Source organism: Pongo abelii, chromosome 2, assembly GCF_028885655.2.
Source record: "Pongo abelii isolate AG06213 chromosome 2, NHGRI_mPonAbe1-v2.0_pri, whole genome shotgun sequence".
NCBI classification, from domain to species: domain Eukaryota; kingdom Metazoa; phylum Chordata; class Mammalia; order Primates; family Hominidae; genus Pongo; species Pongo abelii.
In genome coordinates, this window is record NC_085928.1 from 110569541 (window position 1) to 110589095 (window position 19555).

The window sequence follows — 19555 nt, forward strand, 5'->3', positions numbered from 1 at the left end:
ATTCCAGACTTTAGGCACAATAATCATCCAATTCAGGAAATGGGAAAAAGATCCACATCAAGGCACATCAGGGATTTTAAAAAAGATTCTAAAAGCCTCCAGGGAGGGACAAAAACTGGTTCCACATGAAGGATTGGGATGCAAAATGCCATTAAACTTCTCAAGAGCACAGTGGGAGCCTATGACAATGGAACAATGCATTTTAAAGAATGAGGAGAAATAATTTTGAATCAAGGAACTAATATTTCTAACCTATCAATCAAATTTGAAAGCAAATATTTTTAGATGGGTACAAGCTGAAAAAATTTGCTTCTCAAGTAAGTGATTATTGGGAAGCTACTGGAGGACGTACTTAAGCAAAAGAGGAGAGAAAACAGGGGAAGAAAAGAAGAGGAGGAAGATAATAGATCCAACAAGCCAGAGAAATAGTCCAAAAGAATCATAGTGGGAAATCAGGAATGTAGTCCATACCCAGTCCAGAATAAAGGAGAAAGATGGAGAGCTATAGAAGAGAGGTTGCTAGGAAGTCAACAGAATTGATAGAGCATCTGACATGCTTGGCCATTCAGAAAATGTTGTTCATAGGCATTAGAGATCCACTGAAAGATAAAGAGAAAAAAAATAAGTACATAAAAAATGAAGTAAATGGAAAAGACCAAGGCAATGATTAACTCCAGGAAAAATAAAAACTTGTACAAGCAATGAAAAGATGAAAGTACCTCCCTGCCTCAGCAGTGATTGATATTTACATAGTCATAAATAATATAACCACTGGCTACTTATTTAATTTCTGAGATAGCATATTAGAAGAACATGTAAAATGGCAAGGTGGTGGCGGGGCAGAGGGGGCAGTGATCAGTAAGAGGGCTAAATTCTCATATAACCTAATAGAAAGTCAATAGATCATTTCTAACACATAAACCAAGAAACTGAAGCATAAGCATGTTAGTTAGAAATAACACGGTGAGTACTCAGGATGAACACTGAACTAAGTGATTGTTTCTGGGGAGTGGACATGGGGGTTGGGAATGTGGAGGGAAAAAAACGATAATTTTTACTGCCAGACTTGGAGCATTATTTTACTTAAAAAACAATTTGAAAATCAATTACAAAACCATAAGGAGGCTCCTTCTGAAATGTGTGCTGTGAGACCACGAATTGAAAGTTTCCATTCCATTTACCTGTGAGGAAAGTGACAGTGACATTCATATTCCCTCAGGATGTTAATAACTCAGGGCTGAGTAAGTTCCCACATTGTCCTCTCTCCCAATACACACACCCTGCATTTATGAAAACCTTTGTGCTTTAGAGAAAAAAGGAGAAAACAAATGTGTGGAACTCCAAAATCACAGCCCAAAGCACATATTTATTTGTATCACAGACAAATCCTCAGATTTGGTTGGAGAAACTTAAAATCATTAGTGTCTACATTAGTGTCAAATGTGTTATCCGCAGTGTTTTCCAGTGGAGTAGCACATGTTTCAGAAATAAGTGGGAGACCAAAAGGAGGGAGCCAGAAAGCCAGGAAGTGTGACTCAGACATTTGCTTTTAACTTTAATTAGTCAGCCCTGCCAATTTACTTCTCGGAAGGGGAAGCTCATCTCCTACCCTCTTTCTTCTAGAGCAATTTCAAGTTAGTCTCACCCAAGAAGTGAGCCACTTCGTTGCCGTTGTATGTCTGATGAGACCTGCCCACTTGGTACTGTTCATCAACATTAGAGCTGCACATCAGTCAGCAAAAATATATCGATCACTGTCTTTCTTTATCCTCACACGCTTTCATAGGACTCCCTAATGCTAGTGGATTTTTCAAAGCTAATCCAAGTCCCAGAAGGTTGCTAAAAGAAATGATGGTGTGTATATTGGCTCAGAAACAAAATTGCAAAGTGCTTTCCAGTTGGTAGACTTGCAGAGAAGATGCACAGAAGCGCAGACCGAATTTGATTCAATAAACATTTATTGGGTGCTGACTACATGCTATTCTGCTGGGTTATAGAAATGACTGGGACCTGAAACTGGCCCTCAGTTATCCCAATATTGGATCATAACTCTTCCCAGTCTCCTCTTTTCTGCCCCACTTACTGGGGGAGCCCCACACTGTCTTCAGGGCAGGAGGAAAAATGAAGGGAATGGGCTGGTCTCTCCAGCTTGGGGTTTTTTCTGTTAATCTGAGAGAAGGGAGGATAGAGTCCAGCAGAAGCCAGTGGAGTGTGTGTGTGTTTTTGTGTGTGTGTGTGTGTGTGTGTGAAATGGGTATTTATCCCTTTTAAATACTGCTTTGCTAGTTTTCTGTATCCTAGATACAAAATGGCCTTTGATGGTATTTTAAACAATGCCTTTAGAAAGAATTCCACTCTGAGACCCCAAATCATACAGACACAGAGGATTTGTTTAGCTAACTTTCCCTGTTAGGGGGACCAGGCTTTCAGAGTATTCCATGTAGCTGTTCCCCCGAACTACTCAAACCCTCTCAGCTTCTATGTTTTTCTCTGTAAGCCCTTCTCTCCCCCTCCTCCAGGATATGCCATTCTCCCAAGCTCAATACAAAGAAAGTTCCAGTGGCAGCTGCCAGCTATTGCTCAGGCATATTTCTATTGGTCATCAATGGTGTTTCTTCTGTCCAGTCCTTTTTCTGGGTCTTGGGTATGGGGAGGGGGAATCCTCACCGTGGATGGCTACAACCTGGAGACAGCCACTCAGACCCTTTATGGCCTCCAAGCCCTTATGCACCCAGCAGTTGCCATGGCATTACTTTGCTCCCATCCCAAAGGCAACGAGCATTTGAAACATGAGGGAGGTTGAAGATTCTCCAACTGGGGTTTCCAATTTCTTGGAAGGGTATTGGAGGTAAAGTACCAATTTCCAGAATGTTAAAATATAAATACCTTGAATTTGGTCATCCAAGCTATTAACGGTGTATCACTCATGGTCCAATCAGGAACATAGAAAACCATCTAGGTATATTAAACAGAGAGAATTTAGTACAGAAAATTGAATACAACGGCCCTGGAAGGGCTGGAAGAGCAATAAGGAGAAGGAGTGCTACCCAAAGATCAGTATGGGCTCTGCCCATGAGCCCACACCTGCTGCTGTGCTGGGAAGATGCTGACGCAGAAGATTATTCTTAGACCAAGCCTGGAACTGTGGAAAAGGGCTACCTTGACTCCACTGTCGAATCTGGAATCCTACTGCCACCATAGCACCACCAGCTACTGTCACAATATGGGAGCCAGAAGCAGATGGCTTCTCTTCTCCTCCCATTGATCTTCAGCCAATGTCTCCATTGGCCGAGCCTAACAGAGAGCCTGCCAGCAGGGATTCTGGGAATATAGTTTACGGTCTTCCAGCCCTGAACTTACAGAACAGCATATAGAAGGGTGGGGGTGAAAGACAACAGAAATAACCTGCACAGGGAAACACCCATCCTAAATTTTGATCTGTTGCTTAGAACAGATCCTCTGATGTCCAGGAAGCTTGATGCTAAGGCATTGGGATCTGCACTGGAAAAGCTCCTCTCATTGCTGCAACTAACCATGATATGACAGCATCATCCTTCAGGGCAGCTGGAATCTTAGGCCCTAAGGCCTGGAGGGACTCAGCTTTTCTGCTGGAAGACACATACAAGTTTTCTTTGTGCCTTAGTCAATTGGGCTGCTATAATAGAATACTAAAGCTGAGTGGTTTATAAACAACAGGAATTTATTTCTCACAGTCCTGGAGGCTGGAATCTGAGATCAGGATGCTAGCATGGCCGGTTCTGGTAAAGGCCTTCTTCTGGGTTGCAGACTGCGACTTCTTGTATCTTTACATGGTGGAAAGAAGTGTGAGAGCTCTTCCGGGTCTTTTTCATAATGGCACTAATCCCATTCAGGAGGGCTCCACCCTTATGACTCATTACCTCCCAAAGGCCCTGTCTCTTAATACCATCAACTTTGGGGTTAGGATTTTAACACAGGAAGTTTGGGGAGACACAAATATTCAGCCCATAACACTACATGTTTATGAAAGGTGGCTCTGAAGCCAATTTTGTACAGCTCCATTAAAAAAAGACAAAATGAAAACATATTCTTTCTCTTAAAAATTTCTTTAGAAAACTATAAAAATATGATCTTATATAAAACATTGGCTCTTTGTATGACAGAAAGAGAATGTTTGGCAAGACAAGACACTATAGGCTTTGTTACCCCAAATCAGTGCCCAGCCTATGAGGGATTGTTTCAAAAATACCTCTCTTTTCTGAGAGTCAGATGAATTATAGAAACACAGAAACACCATCCAAAATGTTTTTTTTTTTTACTTAAAAGTACATATTAGAGTTGTTTTGTCATTTTAAGTTATTTATGTTTACCACTGGGAAATGTTGAAAAGCATAAAGGAAAAAATTATTATAAACATTTTGGTGTATATATCCCTCTAGTCTTTTCTGACATATGAGAAAAAAATCTATAGTTTTACTTTTACAGTTTAAAAATTAAAGTGAATTGTGTATAAATTATTTTTAAAATCTTTTCCTACTTGACAACATGCCATTAAACCAACTTTCATGACATAATTTCTGAATAGCTCCTTGTATCAAAAGAGTTGTACTGGGCTGAGCACAGTGGCTTATGCTTGTAATGTCAGCACTTTGGGAGGTTGAGGCAGGAGGATCAGTTGAGGGCAGGAGGATCAGTTGAGGTCAGGAGTTCGAGAGCAGCCTGGCCAACATGGCAAAACCCCATCTCTACTAAAAACACAAAAATTAGCCAGGCATGCTGGTGCATGCCTGTAGTCCCAGCTAGCAGGAGGCTGAGGCTTGAGAATCACTTAAACTTGAGAGGTTGCGTTGAGCCAAGATTGCACCATTGCACTCCAGCCTGGGCAACAGAGCAAGACTCTGTCTGAAAAAAAAAAAAAAAAAAAAAAAAAAGAGAGAGTGTAATGTAACCAGCTTTATAGGTTGAATATTTAAAGTACTTCCTGGTTTTTTACTAATGCTATGATGAACATGAACAATTATTTTTGCAGGACTTTTATTATTTCCATACGATTGTGGAATAGTCCAGAGAGAATTGCTGAGTCAAAGGACATGAATGACTTTAAGGCTTTTGATGCACAGTGTCATATCCTCCAGATGCACTGAACCAATTTCTACTCCTACAAGGCAGTGCACCAAAGTGGTTGCTTCTCCAAATCTCACTGATTCTAGGTCCTGTCATTTAAGAAAAAACAAAATAAACAAACAATAACAACAGAATACTCGCAAAGGCCATGTAAAAGCATGGTTTCACTTGTCCAAACAGAATATTGAAAAGTTAAATGTGATATTTTACTGATTCTAAGATACACCCTTTCTTCTTCATATTTTAACATCTCTGATAACAGTGGGGTTGAGCACATGTTTTTGTTTATGCTCATTGTCCATGTGTTCCAGTTTGGATGAAAAATAGCACATTTCTTTCTCAAGGGTTCTAGTTTGGATGAAAAATGACATGATTGTACTAGAAATCCACTAATCACAGTGTGGCTGGTTCTGACTTTGGACAGAACTGGGCACTATAAGAGTCCTTTGGAGGGGATCCCAACCCCCTTCTAGACAGCCAGAGATAGCTAAGTGGAGACTGAAGGATGAGAAGGGATTCATCTGGTGGAGACTGTGGTAAGAAGAAAGGTCAGGTTTAGCAGAGGGCCTCACCTAGGCAAGGGCTTGAAGGTAGCTGGGACACTCATGGACAAGAGCTATGGAATGGGAGTAGCTACATCAGAGGAGTGCAGTAGTTTTGGCCATGGATCTACCTTTATGAGCTGATAACCTCTGTAGAGCTGTGTTTGGAATGTGTGACTCTGCTGACCAGAACTGGGCTACCCATATATACAGTGCAAGATGAACGGGAGACTTTGCAATGAACTGGTGAGCCTAGATGGCCAAGAAGGAGAGTAAAGCTGGATCAGAAGACAGAACCAAATTAGAAATTCAGGGCTGGCTGGGTGTGGTGGCTCAGGCCTCTAATTACAGCCCTTTGGGAGGTCAAGGCAGGAGGATCACTTGAGGCCAGGAATTTGAGATCAGCTTGGGAAATACAGTGAGACTCTGAATCTACTATTTAAAAAAAAAAAATTGCTGGGTGTGGTGTTGCATGCCTGAAGTCCCAGCTACTTGGGATGCTAAGGCTAGAGGATCACTTGAACCCAGGAGTTTGAGGTTGCAGTGAGCCGTGATTGCACCATTGTACTCCAGCCTGGGTGATGTAGTGAGACCCTTTCTCAAAAAGAAATAAAAAAAGAAGAAAATTCAGGGCTGAGGTTTGTGCTAAGGCTGATTTAGTCACTGTGCAGCTCATGTGGCTGTGAAAGCAGACAGATATTTGTGGCATCCTAGAGCTGCTGAAGAAGGAATCAAATAGCTCTCTAGCCTATTCTGCCAGGGCACCTCCTACCTCTTTGAAGGTCATAGACCTAAGTCCAGCAGCCCCTGGAAGTAATTTTCAATTCTTGTGTCAATCTCATTTAAGAAAAATAATGGAGATATTTATTGACTCCAGAGGCTTCCTTCTTCTTTGGTTTTTCTAGGGTATCTGTATTAGTCCATTCTCACACTGCTAGAAAGAACTATCTGAGACTGGGTAATTTATGGAAGAAAAGTGGTTTAATTGATGCACAGTTCTGCAGGCTGAACAGGAGGCACGGCTGGGAATGCCTCAGGAAACTTGCAGTCATGGCTGAGGGGCGAAGGGAAAGCAAGCACATCTTCACATGGTGGCAAGAGACAGAGAGAGTGAAGGGGGAAGTGCTACACACTTTTACACAACCAGATATGTGAGAACTCACTCACTATCATGAGAATAGCAAGGAGGAAATCTACCCCCATGAGCCAATCACCTCCCACCAGGTCCCTCCCCGAACATTGGGAATTACAATTTGGCATAAGATTTGGGTGGGAACACAGAGCAAAAAGTATCAGTATCTTTCATGGAGCAGGGTCATGTCTCCAAGAAGTGCCTGTCTCTCTTCAACTCATCAAAAGTCTGGTGCTGCTTCTGGGGCCACCACTGACTAATAGCTGGAGTAAGTCACTTGAAATTTTTTCCATTGGTAAAACAGCTGAAAGCAGAAATATATCCACTTCACTGGCAAATAACTGTAAGAGGTTACTCAGGGCCATACAAGGTCAGTCTTTCCTCTCATTCGCTTTTAGGCTGTGTCTATATCACGGTGAAGGAGAAACACAAAGGTTTTTGTTTTTTTTTCTCCTATTCACTGCATCACCCCATACTACACTGTGTATGGACAGAGCTCCTGAATGGGAAGTCTGGCTCTGCCACTGACCAGCTGCATGCCTGGAAGAAGTCTTGAAACTCTTTCAAATATTTTTCCTCATCAGTAAGAAGGGAATAATAGTACCATGGTAGACACTGCTCCCCCTCTACATCCATTCTCCCTTCATTCTTACCCACAAAACCCTGACCTTGTTTGGAAAGGCAGTGGTTCCAGTTAAGATGCTCCACTCCCCAGGCTCCTTTGTTGCCAGCGGTGATCGCCCCTGCCAATGGGATATGACCACAAGCTTGCTGGTGTGGCTTCTTATAAATAGAGACAGACCCAACTGGTGCAGGCCTTTTACTCTCTGCCCTTATCTTTCTTCTCGCCTGGAACACAAATGCTGTTTTGGGGGAGGGCATTCATCTTTCAACAAGGAGGTTGGGAGCCACCTGCTCAGGGATGGTGGTGTACAGTCTTGGGTTCCTGATGATTCTTAAGCAGCTGTACCAGCCCTGGGCTGCTACATGTCTAGAATTTTTCATCACGTGAGGAAAAGAAAACCCTTATTTTGGTTAAATCACTCTACTTGGGTTTCTTTCAGCAGAGGGTGCAACTGAAACAAAGCGGCTATGAGGACGAAATGAGACAAGGATAGAAATTGCCCATTTCACGGTCAAGGTGACTACCCGCAGGGAGATGCTCTAGTTTGCAACCTCTGAGAGGTTGGCGGATAAATGGCACAGATTTTACTGGAACCCAAAGGGCAAATCATTTCCAGCTCAGAGTGAAATCTGCATCCAGAAATCCTGCGCTCCTGTGCTCTGGCCCTATCAGCCTCTGCCTTCCTCTCTTTGCTTTCTACTGGTGGCTTTGGCCCTGTGTGAAATAACGTGAAGGTTCTGCAAAAAGAATAAGTCTCAATCAAATGGAGAATTTGAAAAGAGTGTTAATCAGGTTGGAGTTGGTTTGGGGTTCACATAAAACTAAGTTAAAGAGTGGGCCACCAGGGCGACTGCTTAGATGTCCAGTGAGGAAGGAACACTTAAACATATCTCAGAAAACGTGCTGCCTCTTAACCCAAGTTTCCAAACATGACATCTGGCGTGACTGGTAAAATGTAAATTGGGCTTACTTTGGGGCGGGAGTTGGGGAGTTGGGGAGGAAGATTATTCTCAAGCCAAAATAAAGTACCCTCCCTCCCTCAACTCTGTTAAGGTTTGTTACAATTGACAAAAAGTAGTTGGCCCCATTCCTGCCAAGGAAGGCAAAACCTTGAGAAGAAATACACTGCCAAGACTGGCTGCACTCTGTTGTGCATTTTTGTCATTTACTTGTGAGAGGTGGAATGTTAGCGGCAAGACCACTGACTACAAGTCTAGCCAGCTGCTCTGGGTGAGTTTAGCAGCTATTGTTGCTGAAATTTTGAAACAGAAAAATGTATAGTGGCAGGAATGGTTTATTATCTAAATATTTAAACCATGCCTAATGCTGCCAAATTTTTCTGGTCCAGAAAATTGCATATAACCAATGTGAATAGTTACTTTAATTTTAAACATAGAAAAATATGTGTTTATTAATAGAAAATTAGTTTATCAGAGCCTCTACAAACTGAATGTTGAATAGATATTTTTTTTAAATGTTATTTGAAGGAGTGCCAAAATAGTAGCTTAAGTGCCTCATGAGAACTTAGTGGGGAGAATTAATGATAACAGCTGATGGGGAACCAGGCTTTGGAGCTCTGCACTATCATATACACTTTACATAGGTTAACTAATTTAAACCTCCAAACGATTTATGAGCTACAATTATTTTTCATATTTTACAGATGAGTTACACAGCTAATAATAAAACTTGTTTTTTTCATATTTAAATATAATCCTTAATGGGAAGTCCACAGGAGGAAACCTAAAAATGCCTGTGGCCCAGTTAACAAATGTTTTCACTGTCTCCATTTTATTTTTATTTATTTTTGTCCCTTTAACCTAGAGTATATTTCTTCTGCTTTAATATAGCTCACAAGCAGCATCGGGGAGAGAAAATAACTCTTTGGTCAGGGAGAAAATGAAGTAGAAAGCAGGAGCAACTTTTCTTGGCTCTTAGGAGATTAATCGTCATGGATATTTAATTTAGGATTAATAATTGTTTTAACCAAGCCATTTAAAAATGTGCCAAACCAGCAAGGAAGAGGGAAAATGAATTCGTGATCTGAAATTTGGGGAATAAAGCTTTTTCTCATTAGCAAATGCTTTCTTTTTGTAATGTGAATAAATCTAATGAAGGTCAATTATACGTTTTATTAAATTTTACAAAACCAGCATTATGGATCCCCCTCTGCTCCACAGTCTCCCGCTTCGCCTCCTGAATTTGTATTCAAATTGCTTAGGATTTGGAATTCTTCTGTTGGAATATGGGTGCAATTTATTCCACATCTTTGTTTGCCACTAACCTTTTACTTTGGAGATCTTTTGGATATGATTATCTGAAAAATTGTGACACAAACCAAATCCCAATGGTAGGTAATACGGGTTTGAGGCACAAGGCCCTGGAGTTGTCTGTGAGTAGGGAGCAAGAAGAAAGCAAGGTGGCAAGAGGAAGAGTAGGGGAGGTTGAGTATTCCCAGAAGCCTCCACTTCCCTTTATCCTTTCAGCTAACAGACTCTGAGCATGGGCTGTGTGCCGAAGGCAAGTGACCCAGGCCTTGCCCTTCAGAAATTCTCAATCATTTAAAGGCAGGCTCAGTTCCTTCCATGAAGGAGGGTTAGGTAGTGATTGTGTGGCTTGACTAATCCATGCAAAGCCTCTCCCAGGTAGGTAAATTGGAGAATCCATTAAAGGTCATCAGCAGTGATGTGACAACCACATAGTTTTGCCTTTGTCTTCTGGATGATCTGGATAATTCCCAGCATTGCTTTCCTCTAGTAAGGGGTACCTGACTTTGTAAAACCCAAGGCCTACTTTACCAGAAGCTTCCACTACCACAAACTTGGCTGTGGGAGATTCTGAGTCTAACTTTTGCCACGTTAGGTCCTCAGAGTCTGTGAACATTTCTTCCCTTGAATACTGTTAGCTTAATTTCCATTTAGAAGAGAAGAGAAGAGATTGAAAATCCCACTCCGCTTGGCTCCATGCCAAACGACCATGACTGAAGATGCCACTAGATATTTTGTACAATTATTCACCTTTGTTGCCTTATTAAGTGACTGTCTCTTTCCCCATATGTAATCTGGAGCATCTCTGGATTCACAGACCCCCAGACTTTATATTTACCATGAGGGGCCACTGGCTCACATTCAAGAGACTAAGTACCTTGAATGCAGTTCAGTTATTGGGAAGGTCCTTCAATATCATCTTGGTCCAGTCCATTTTTCCACTACCTTTGCTGGGATTATTTTGATTATTATGTTTCCTTGTCTTTTGTTCTTAGGCAAATAAAAGAAAATTCCTGTGTCCCCTATTAGATTTTTCTTTTCTCTCTCTTTTTTTCTTTTCTTTTCTTTCTTTCTTTCTTTTTTTTTGTTTTTTGAGATGGAGTCTTGTTCTGTCACCCAGGCTGGAGTGCAGTGGTGCCATCTCAGCTCACTACAGCCTCTGCCTTCCAGGTTCATGCAATTCTCCCACCTCAGCCTCCCAGGTAGCTGGGCCTACAGGCGTGCACCACCACACCCAGCTAATGTTTTTGTATTTTTAGTAGAGACAGGGTTTCACCATGTTGGCCAGGCTGGTCTTGAACTGCAGATCTCAAGTGATCCTCCCTCCTTGGCCTCCCAATGTGCTGGGATTACAGGTGTGAGCCACCATATCCCGCCCCCTATTGGAATTTCTACTCTGCTGTCTTTTCTGGCCTTTCATGTATTAGGAGAGCTCCTTTAAATGAATTGCTAAATAGGTTGAAACAAGGTAATTTGGGTAATTATAAAACCCCCCAACAACAACAAAACACCAAGCATTGTACACATGTAAAAGCCTAGGTGACTCCGTACACGTTCATAGATGATGCCCTTGGGCCTTCCTCCATGGCTAAGCCTCAGCTCAGCATAATTTTCCTCCTGGAGCCACTCTGCATCCCCTGGCAGGATTCCCTTGGCAATAAGGGGAGAAGCGTTTTTGCTTCCTCTGATTATGGGCCTCGGCTCCTCTCAGTGAGTGACTTGGGAAAAAAAGAACTGGAAGCAGGCCCTCCTTGGTGACTAGGCCTTTTCCTGACTGCACTGGGAAAGTGGGAGCGGAATGCTGATGCTTTCTATACTCTTCCTGATGTCACTACAGGGGTCAGACCAGCAGGACTGAAGGCGGCTATCAGGCGCACAAAAGGCACAGGATTTTGTTCGCTGGCATATGTCTGTTCTCATCATGACTGTTCTTGAAATCATAATTTTCCCCTTTTCCTCCCATTAACATCATTTCACCTGGGCACATTGAGGTGCTAAAAAATAATGACAGTGTATAATTATTACTATTCAGTTTCAATAGGGTTAGATCTAGATTTGTTTAGTGGTTTTGGAATCAGCTCTGATTCAAGCTGTATCATTTGCCTCCTGGCCACTGCCTTACACCCTCCCAGCCCTGAGTGCAGACACTGGCATGGTGGACAGTCCTGGGTGAGCCTTGAGTCCTCACGCCGCTTGGTGCTCCTGGCCTCTCTCTGCCAGCCATATGTTCTCTGCTTCCTTCTCCAGGGCTTCCCCTACCTCGAGGGTAGGTATGTGGCCCCCACACCTGTGGCTGGTGTGGTTCTCTGGGAAGCAGAGTAGCATGCAGGGTGCTTATTAGGAAGTGCTCTGGGTGTCATCCCTGAGGAAGGGCGGTTATGGAGGCAGGTGTGGGCAGAGGAAGAAATTGAGCTGCGATGCAGTCCCATAAAGGCCTGAGCTGACCCCTTAAGAGCTCTGGACCTGGGAAGGCCCTGCAGTTGCCCAACTTAGAGCGACAGGCCAGGCTTCTATATTGCCAGTGTTGAGCAGCGTGTGGGCTTCCCCCTGGAAGGAAGCATGGCCTTGGATGAGGCAGTGTTCATCACTAGAGGAATCTCCGGGCGGGCTGGCGTCTCGGGGCATTCTCAGGCAGCACCCCTGGAAGGGCAGCTGTGGAAATAAGCCTTCATCTCTGCTGGGGAGTCTGGGGTTATCTACGGCACCCACCATACATGCTCAGCCTGGAGGTGTAGGAGAGTTTCAATCCATGGGGGGTGGGAGCTGGTGGATGAATGCTTCTGGCTATGGGAGAAGCTTCTGGCCTTGGGAGCATCCTCTATGTTCCCAAGAGGTCTATCCCAAGCTCCTGTTAGTGATGACTTTAATATGGCAATTTTCCAGTGGCTTTCCCTCCCTCCCTCTCTCAATCTTCCTCACTATGGCTCCCTGGAATCACCTCCCAGGTAAACCCATCTGCACCCAAGTCCCCCTCTCAGGGTCTGCTTTTGGGGTGGGGAGGACCCAGGTGAAGACACACGTGCAGACTGATGCTTAATAAAGACTTTGTAATAATAATGTTTATACTTACAAATGAAAATGCCAAGCTGGGACTGATCATCAGAGATGATTACCAACCACTCTATCTCTTGAATCAAAGTTTCCAAAAGCCTAAAGAGGGAATGGTAGAGGGAAGAGGGTAGGAATGAGATTGTGAACAAGAATTAAGAACTGGGAAACCAGGGGAGGAGGGAGAAGAAGCAGCAGCTGGAAATGAAGGTTCAAAATTGATCTGGATTCAAATCTCATTCTATTTCTTAAAATTCTGGATGGGCAATTCATCCTTCTGAGCCTCAATAGCACCAAATCTGTAAAATGGAACCAAAGCTAGAAACCCCATGATACAGTTGCTTGAGTGAGAGCAATCCTGGCTCCTGGCACAGTTGCTGTCACACAGGAACTGTTTCAGAAGTGGGAGTGTAATGGGTTTACTATTTCTGGGGCTATTAGCTGATGTATTTTCACTTCCTCCTTTATCATGTCCTTTGGAGCCTTCCACTGCTAAGGCTGAAGTGAACCAAGAGGTTTATTACCCCAAGGAAGGAGAAAAAGATGTCATTGATCAACTTGAGACTCAAAGCCAGCTTGTTCATATTAAGACAGTTGTCTGAAAACCTGGGCATTAGGGAGAAAAAATACCTTTTAACTCCTTTTAGTCCACTCAAGAGTACAACTTGGGAGATAAGTCCCATAAGGTTGTATTAGGCACAGAGTATGACACAGAGGAGTGGGAAGCTGCCTGTGGATTACAGGAAGCAGGAGACAGAGCAGGGAGCAGATGGGGAAGTACAGAGGTCCTATTCTCTTTTCTCTAGGCAAAAGCCTTGGTGGGAAGATGGTGTGTTATGCAGGCAGAACGAGAGGAGGGGCTTTTGTTTCCCTCTGGGGGCTGTGCTTGCCCTGGGCCCATTGCCCTCAGACCCATCCCTCCCCTGCCTTGCCCAGCTCTGGATCTGGGCATCTGCTGCCAGCAGTGTTTCCCAGTCTCCCGTGTCAGCTAGGTTATGCTCATGGGAGGTCCTGGGGGAAGGCTGGCTGCCAGAGGAAGGGACAGACCAGGGTATTTCCCTTTGCCTCTTTGCTTCAGCTGGGCCTTCAGCAGCCAATGCATCTCCTCCATGGTTTCAGGTCCTATTGGTCAGGTCTGCTGTGGTTTCAGCATTCCCAGGTGACACCAGTCCCCAGGCTCTGCTAACCTTTCTCGTTTTGTCACTCTAGCCTGAGGGTGGTGGCAGCCACTGTTAATCCTGGGTGTCTTACCCCACCCTGCTCAGCCTCTTGGTTCTTCCATCATCTGTGTCACCACTGACCAGTACTAGAACCCCTCTGTTTTAGATCGCCAAGGAGTTTCTGTTGTCTGGTTGAATATTGACTCCAGCAGGAATCTAGGAGAATGTTTCTTACCCGGCACCCATGTGGAACATACCACTGAGGAAGGCAATAGTGCCATGTGGTCTTTTCAGAGAACTCCTAGATTCTCAGAGCCCTTGTGATGTTACATGCCCTAGAGGGCTGAGGTTTGGCTAGAAGGGATCACCGCCATGGGGGCTAGAAGTCTGGACACTGGGGCTGGGAACTGAGCCCCAGGGCTGCAGCCTTGGCAAAGCAGCAGGAGAACCACCAGGCCCTTGGAATAAACCGAGAGTGTAGATCCCAAGCCTCAGCAGCCACAGCCTTGGCTGATGCCAGCAGGGCAGGCAGTGGCCAGGTGGACAGGGGATGCCAGGCCTACAGAGGCAGGTCCCCCTCTCCCTCCCCCTCTGCCACCTGCACACAGTAAACTCCTCATGCATCCAGTAGCCCTCTTGGAGTGGAGAAGGGAGGAGCAGTGGAAACTCAAAGGAGGCTGCTTAGACTCAGAGAGACTGAAATATCACCTATTGACACGGTTAGGTTTCTTTCCTACCTACAGGATAAAGGGCCCAAGAGAAAGGATGGCTCAACATATGACTAAGAAGCTACATTTTATTTGCCATAACTACTGTTATATTGTCACAAACTTATTAATAATAGAGTGAGCACACAGAAAGCACTTGCTTGCCAGCTTTACCCATCCCTTCATACCCTTTGCAGGGCTTTGGATATGGCCTGTCTGTCCTGATCTTCCTTCCATTGCGCTTTCTGTAGTTTGGCACTTTCAAGCAATGGGACTTTGGGCAAGCCATGTAACTTCTGTGAGCCTCAGTTTTCTTATCTGCAAAGTGGGGGTAGTCAAGAGCATTTTTGCAATCTGAATATTCTGAGAGTCCTCAGAGAATTAGGGTGACCATGGTGAGCAGAAGTAAACATAATGAAATAGTCACCTCTGAATGATCATGTACAAATTTGGGTCCCATTGAAATGCCCTTGTCTGTGCCTCTTGTAAAGAGAAATCACAATATCTGCAAAGAGGCAGGATTTCATAAAGATAATAATTGTGAAGTTGGAGAATTGCAAAAGTTACATGCAAAGTTAGCAAAAACTAAAATTCTTCAGCTGAGCCTTCAGCAGCCCATGCATCTCCTCCGTGGCTTCAGGTCAGGCTTGCTGTGGTTTCAGCATTCCCAGGTGACACCGGTCCCCAGGCTCTGCTAACCTCACCTTCTCCTTTTGTCACTAACCTGAGGGTGGTGGCATTAACTGGAGTTAAACCAGTTAAAAGTCGAAAAAAATGGGATAGGAAGTTATGGGGACAAAATAACCCTTGATTCATTCTTGGTTCTAAGAACTGGCCGTCATTGTTCATTCATTCACTTAACAAATATTTATTGCACAATTTTTGGCTCTGAGCACTAGAAATACAGCAGACCAGAGTTACACTGAAAACATAATTTTGTAAAATATGAGATAAAACCTATCTTCATAGTTTTAGTTTCACTTTTCAAGCTTAAGAATACTCCATTCTTTTTTTTTTTTTTTTTTTTTTTTTTTTTTTTTTTTTACTACTTGAAATGACATTTTGGTCCTCATTTTAAGTGGATTTACTTTAAGAGGTCTTTTCCAGGCACAAGTCACCCTGTTTTATTCTTCCTGACTCTCAAAGCGTTTTAGAGAATCAAATGACATTCACATTTCATATTTTCTACCCAAAACGACAATGAAAAGTAGCTACCCTTGGGAAACTGCTCCTGTAGTTTGGTGTGGCTTCTTGCAAAAACGGGTCATCCCTTTTTTAAATGATTATTTCAGGTGCAGAAAGAGCTTAGGTTATATATCATATTAGCATTATTGCTCTGTAGGAGTCATCACTCTGGTTCACTTTATTTATTTTCCTTTTTATTCCTGATCCCTTTTATTCTCTTCCCACAGATACCCACTGCAATGGGTCCGACAAAAGTCCTTAAATGTATGTTTCCTTGTGGACTATGTAGTGCCATTTTGTGTTTTAACTTGTGCATATGGCATTGGGTAAGAGACCTTGCTCAGTTTCTTTCTTTTTTCACTCAACATCCTGTTTAAGATGTATCCACATCACTGTGCAGCCAGTGTGGCGCTGACTGCTGCAGAGCATGCTGTGGGTCCATCCACACTGATTCACTGCCCCAGGGATGGGCCCCTGGATGGCCTCTAATGCTCTACCACCCAAATGACACACAGGTGAACACCTTTATACATGCCCCTTACAGACCTGAGTGAGCAGGTCTTTAGGATATTTATCCAGGAGGTAGGGGTCATTGGTCCCAGGGCATATACCAGATAGGTTTCCTGAATGACTGTCCCAGATTCCCCCCTCACCAGTAGTGTGAAAACCTACCTCCTCACACCCTTATCAACCCTTATTACTCATTATCTTTCGATTTTTCCTCTCGTCTTATGGGTGAGATATGTTATGTCCATTGTTTTTATCCCTAAAACACTTTATTGGTTATTAGTGAGTTTGAGAATGTCATTTGTGAATTGACTATACATATCTTTTGCCTAGTTTCTATTTGGGATTTCTGTCTTTTTCTTGTTAATTTGCAAGAGTTCTTTGTAAAATATAAAAATGGCTTCTTTATCTTTTTAAATAATTCCAACTATTTTTCCCCAGGCTGACACCTGTTTATCATATCTGCCTGTTGAACAGAAAACCTTTCACTTAATGTAGTTGAATCCACTAAACTTTTTGATTTTATCTTTTTCTGCCCATCTCCTGGTTGCAAAGATATTCTCATATATTTTCTTCTATTGTATTCCCTTTCACAATTAGGACTTTAATCAACCCTGAGTTTCCCTGCAGAGGGCATAAGGCAAGGCTCCAGTTTTACTTTCTTACACATAGTGATCCAATTTCCCACCACCATCAACTAAGCAATCCATCCTTTCCCCATGGCTTTGGTGGTACCACCTTCATCATTATACCTCATCATTATACCAATTTACCATGTAGAGAAGAGCCTGGTTCTCTGCCCTCTATTCCGTCCCTTTGTTTTTTTTTTTTTTTGACATCTCATTTTTTTGACATCTCATATCTTTTAAACATATTTCAGGTTTTATATTTTGCTTCATAATATGTTTGCTATAATATATAAATCATAGTTTTTAAGTCAAATATTTAAACTCCAAGGCCATTTAACCTAGAAATAAAGAGTATGGTATTTGCATCACACGGAGCAGAGTTGACATCCTGCCTTTACCACTCAACCTCCATGGGACCTTTTGGAGCAGTTTCCTATGGCTTCTGTAACAAATTACGACAAATTTCGTAGCCTTAAAAACACAAATTTAACATCTTACAGTTCTGGAAGTCATAATCTAAAGTGGTTTGACAGGGCTGTGTTCCTTCTGGAGGCTCTAGGGTAGAATCCATTTCCTTTCCTTTTCCAGTTTCATAAAGCTGCCCATATTCCCTGACTTGCTGCACTGTATCACTCTGACCATTGTCACATCTTCTAGGCCTCTCCTGCCTTCTTCCTTCTCTTAAAAAGATCCTTGTGATGACACTGGTTCCACTAGATAATCCAGATAATCTTCCCATCTCAAGATTCTTAACTTAAACACATTTGCCATGCCCCTTTTGCTTTGCAGGGTAACATTCACAGGTTCTGGGGATTAGGACACGGACATCTTTGGGGAGCCATTATTTTGCCTACCACACCTTGGATGGGTAACTTAACCTCTCTAAATATCAATTTCCTTATCTACAGAATGGAGGTGAAAAGGTAATTAGAGTTTCTTTGTTTGGCACAGTGTTGGGAACATAGTGCTTAATAAGTGGTAGATATTTTTATCTGCATCATGGTCCAGGATGATGCGCCATGTACCACAATTGGAGAAATTCAGAGTGGATGAGACATTTTATAAGTGAAATGCTAAATTACTGAAAATAGTCATAACAAATAATTTGATTAGTATTTCAATTCTAAGCCAGGTGTCCTATTAAAGCCCAGGGCTCATCCGGTTGTCATTTTCTAATTGTTATTCCGGTGAGTAAAGTCAAAGTGATTTACTCTGTATTTGAAACATATGACCTTTGATGTTCTCTGAATTCCCTGAATTCATAGGAAACCAAGATTTCACCACTGGCTGTCTTTTGCTTGAGAGTTGGCATTGCATGGTTTCAATAAAGAAAATCACAGAGGACTGAAAAAGTCTTCTGTTCATAAATCAAGTTTTGTGTGTGAGAGATCTCAAGGGACTTCATTTGGCAAAAGGAAGTTCTCTGAATCAAGGCATATTACAATTTGTGTCTAATCAGATTAAGTAGATCAAGGAAGAAGGAGATCATCTTTTCCCTTGCAAGGCTGTATATTTCCAGAGCAAGAGCCATCAATGGGAGAAAGTTGGATGTCAAGAGCAGGATGGGAACACAGTGATGGCATGAGAAAATGGCCAAGATCAGATATATCACAAAAGCAGCACCAAGCACATCACGATCACAGAAAAAAATCATCCTGTGCAAATTTTAGCATTTTAGAATCCAGAGAATTTACTTTCTGACCCTAGAGTTACATTGCCCATTACATTTCATTATGATATTTACTAGCTGTGGCCTTGGGCAATGTTTTAATCTCTCTGTGCCTCAGTTTCCCTTATTTTCAAAATGATGATATCACCCACATCACTGGTGCCTGTGCAGATTAAATGTTAGTCTATTAATGGATTAACCCTACCTGTAACTCAGCCACAGTTAGTTGTTACAACCTTTGTTATTGTCCATCTCTAAAATGATTGTATAATTTCTGAGGCTTGTAGGGGTTGGGTGATTCATGCATCATTCTGCTGATAATTAGGGGCAGAGAATCTAGGCTCCCTGTCTAAAACTGCTTCCATTGAGGAAAGATACAATTATCTGGAAAATGCTATGAGATTTCATGGGAAACATCAAGGGCAATACCTCCCTATTGTAGCATGATTACAAAATTGCTCAGGTTGCAAGTCCTCCAAAAAGGGGAGCTTCCTTGATCTCTGCAGTCAAATTTACTTCTAATTCCATGAATTCCGAGCACAATTACGAAGCACGTCTAGCAGACATGAAACATTAACAGTGTATTGGTTAGTGTAGGCTCACTGCTGTAACAAACAAGCCCCAGCATTTTTGTGGCTTAATACAATTGAAGGTCATTTCTCTGCCAAGTAAAGTCCAGACTAGGTATTCCTACTGGGCAGGCAGCTTCCCTCCAAATGGTGACTGGGGATCCACGCTCCTGCTCCTTCCATCTTGAACTCTGAAAGTGGAACAAACACTTCCACTCATATTCTGTTGGCTGTAGTTGTCACATGGACATGGTGAACTGCAAGGGAACCTGGGGGAATGTGGTCCTGTGGTATTCCCAGGGAAAAGAGGATGGTTTTGATGACCAGCTAGTTAGTTTCTGCTACAGAAAGTGATATAATTAGAAGAATGTACACTCAGACCAGATTTCATTTGCCAGCATACCCTTAGGAG

At 42.8% G+C, this 19555-nt stretch overlaps 1 long non-coding RNA gene across 5 annotated transcripts in view; it reads right to left on the bottom strand.

Moving 5' to 3' along the window:
• The window catches only part of LOC129058273 (uncharacterized), a 48138-nt gene that overhangs the window by 14106 nt on the left and 14477 nt on the right, over positions 1-19555 (bottom strand). For 2 of the 5 annotated variants that reach the window (XR_010139211.1, XR_008523341.2), the window contains exons 3-4: positions 12740-12819; positions 2887-2955 (exon numbers count right to left, since the gene is read on the bottom strand). This is a non-coding gene — a long non-coding RNA (uncharacterized LOC129058273). Of the gene's footprint in view, positions 1-2886; positions 2956-6615; positions 7627-12739; positions 12820-15219; positions 19335-19555 lie in introns of those variants that run through there. The other 3 variants (XR_008523339.2, XR_008523340.2, XR_008523342.2) reach the window with 2 other exon arrangements.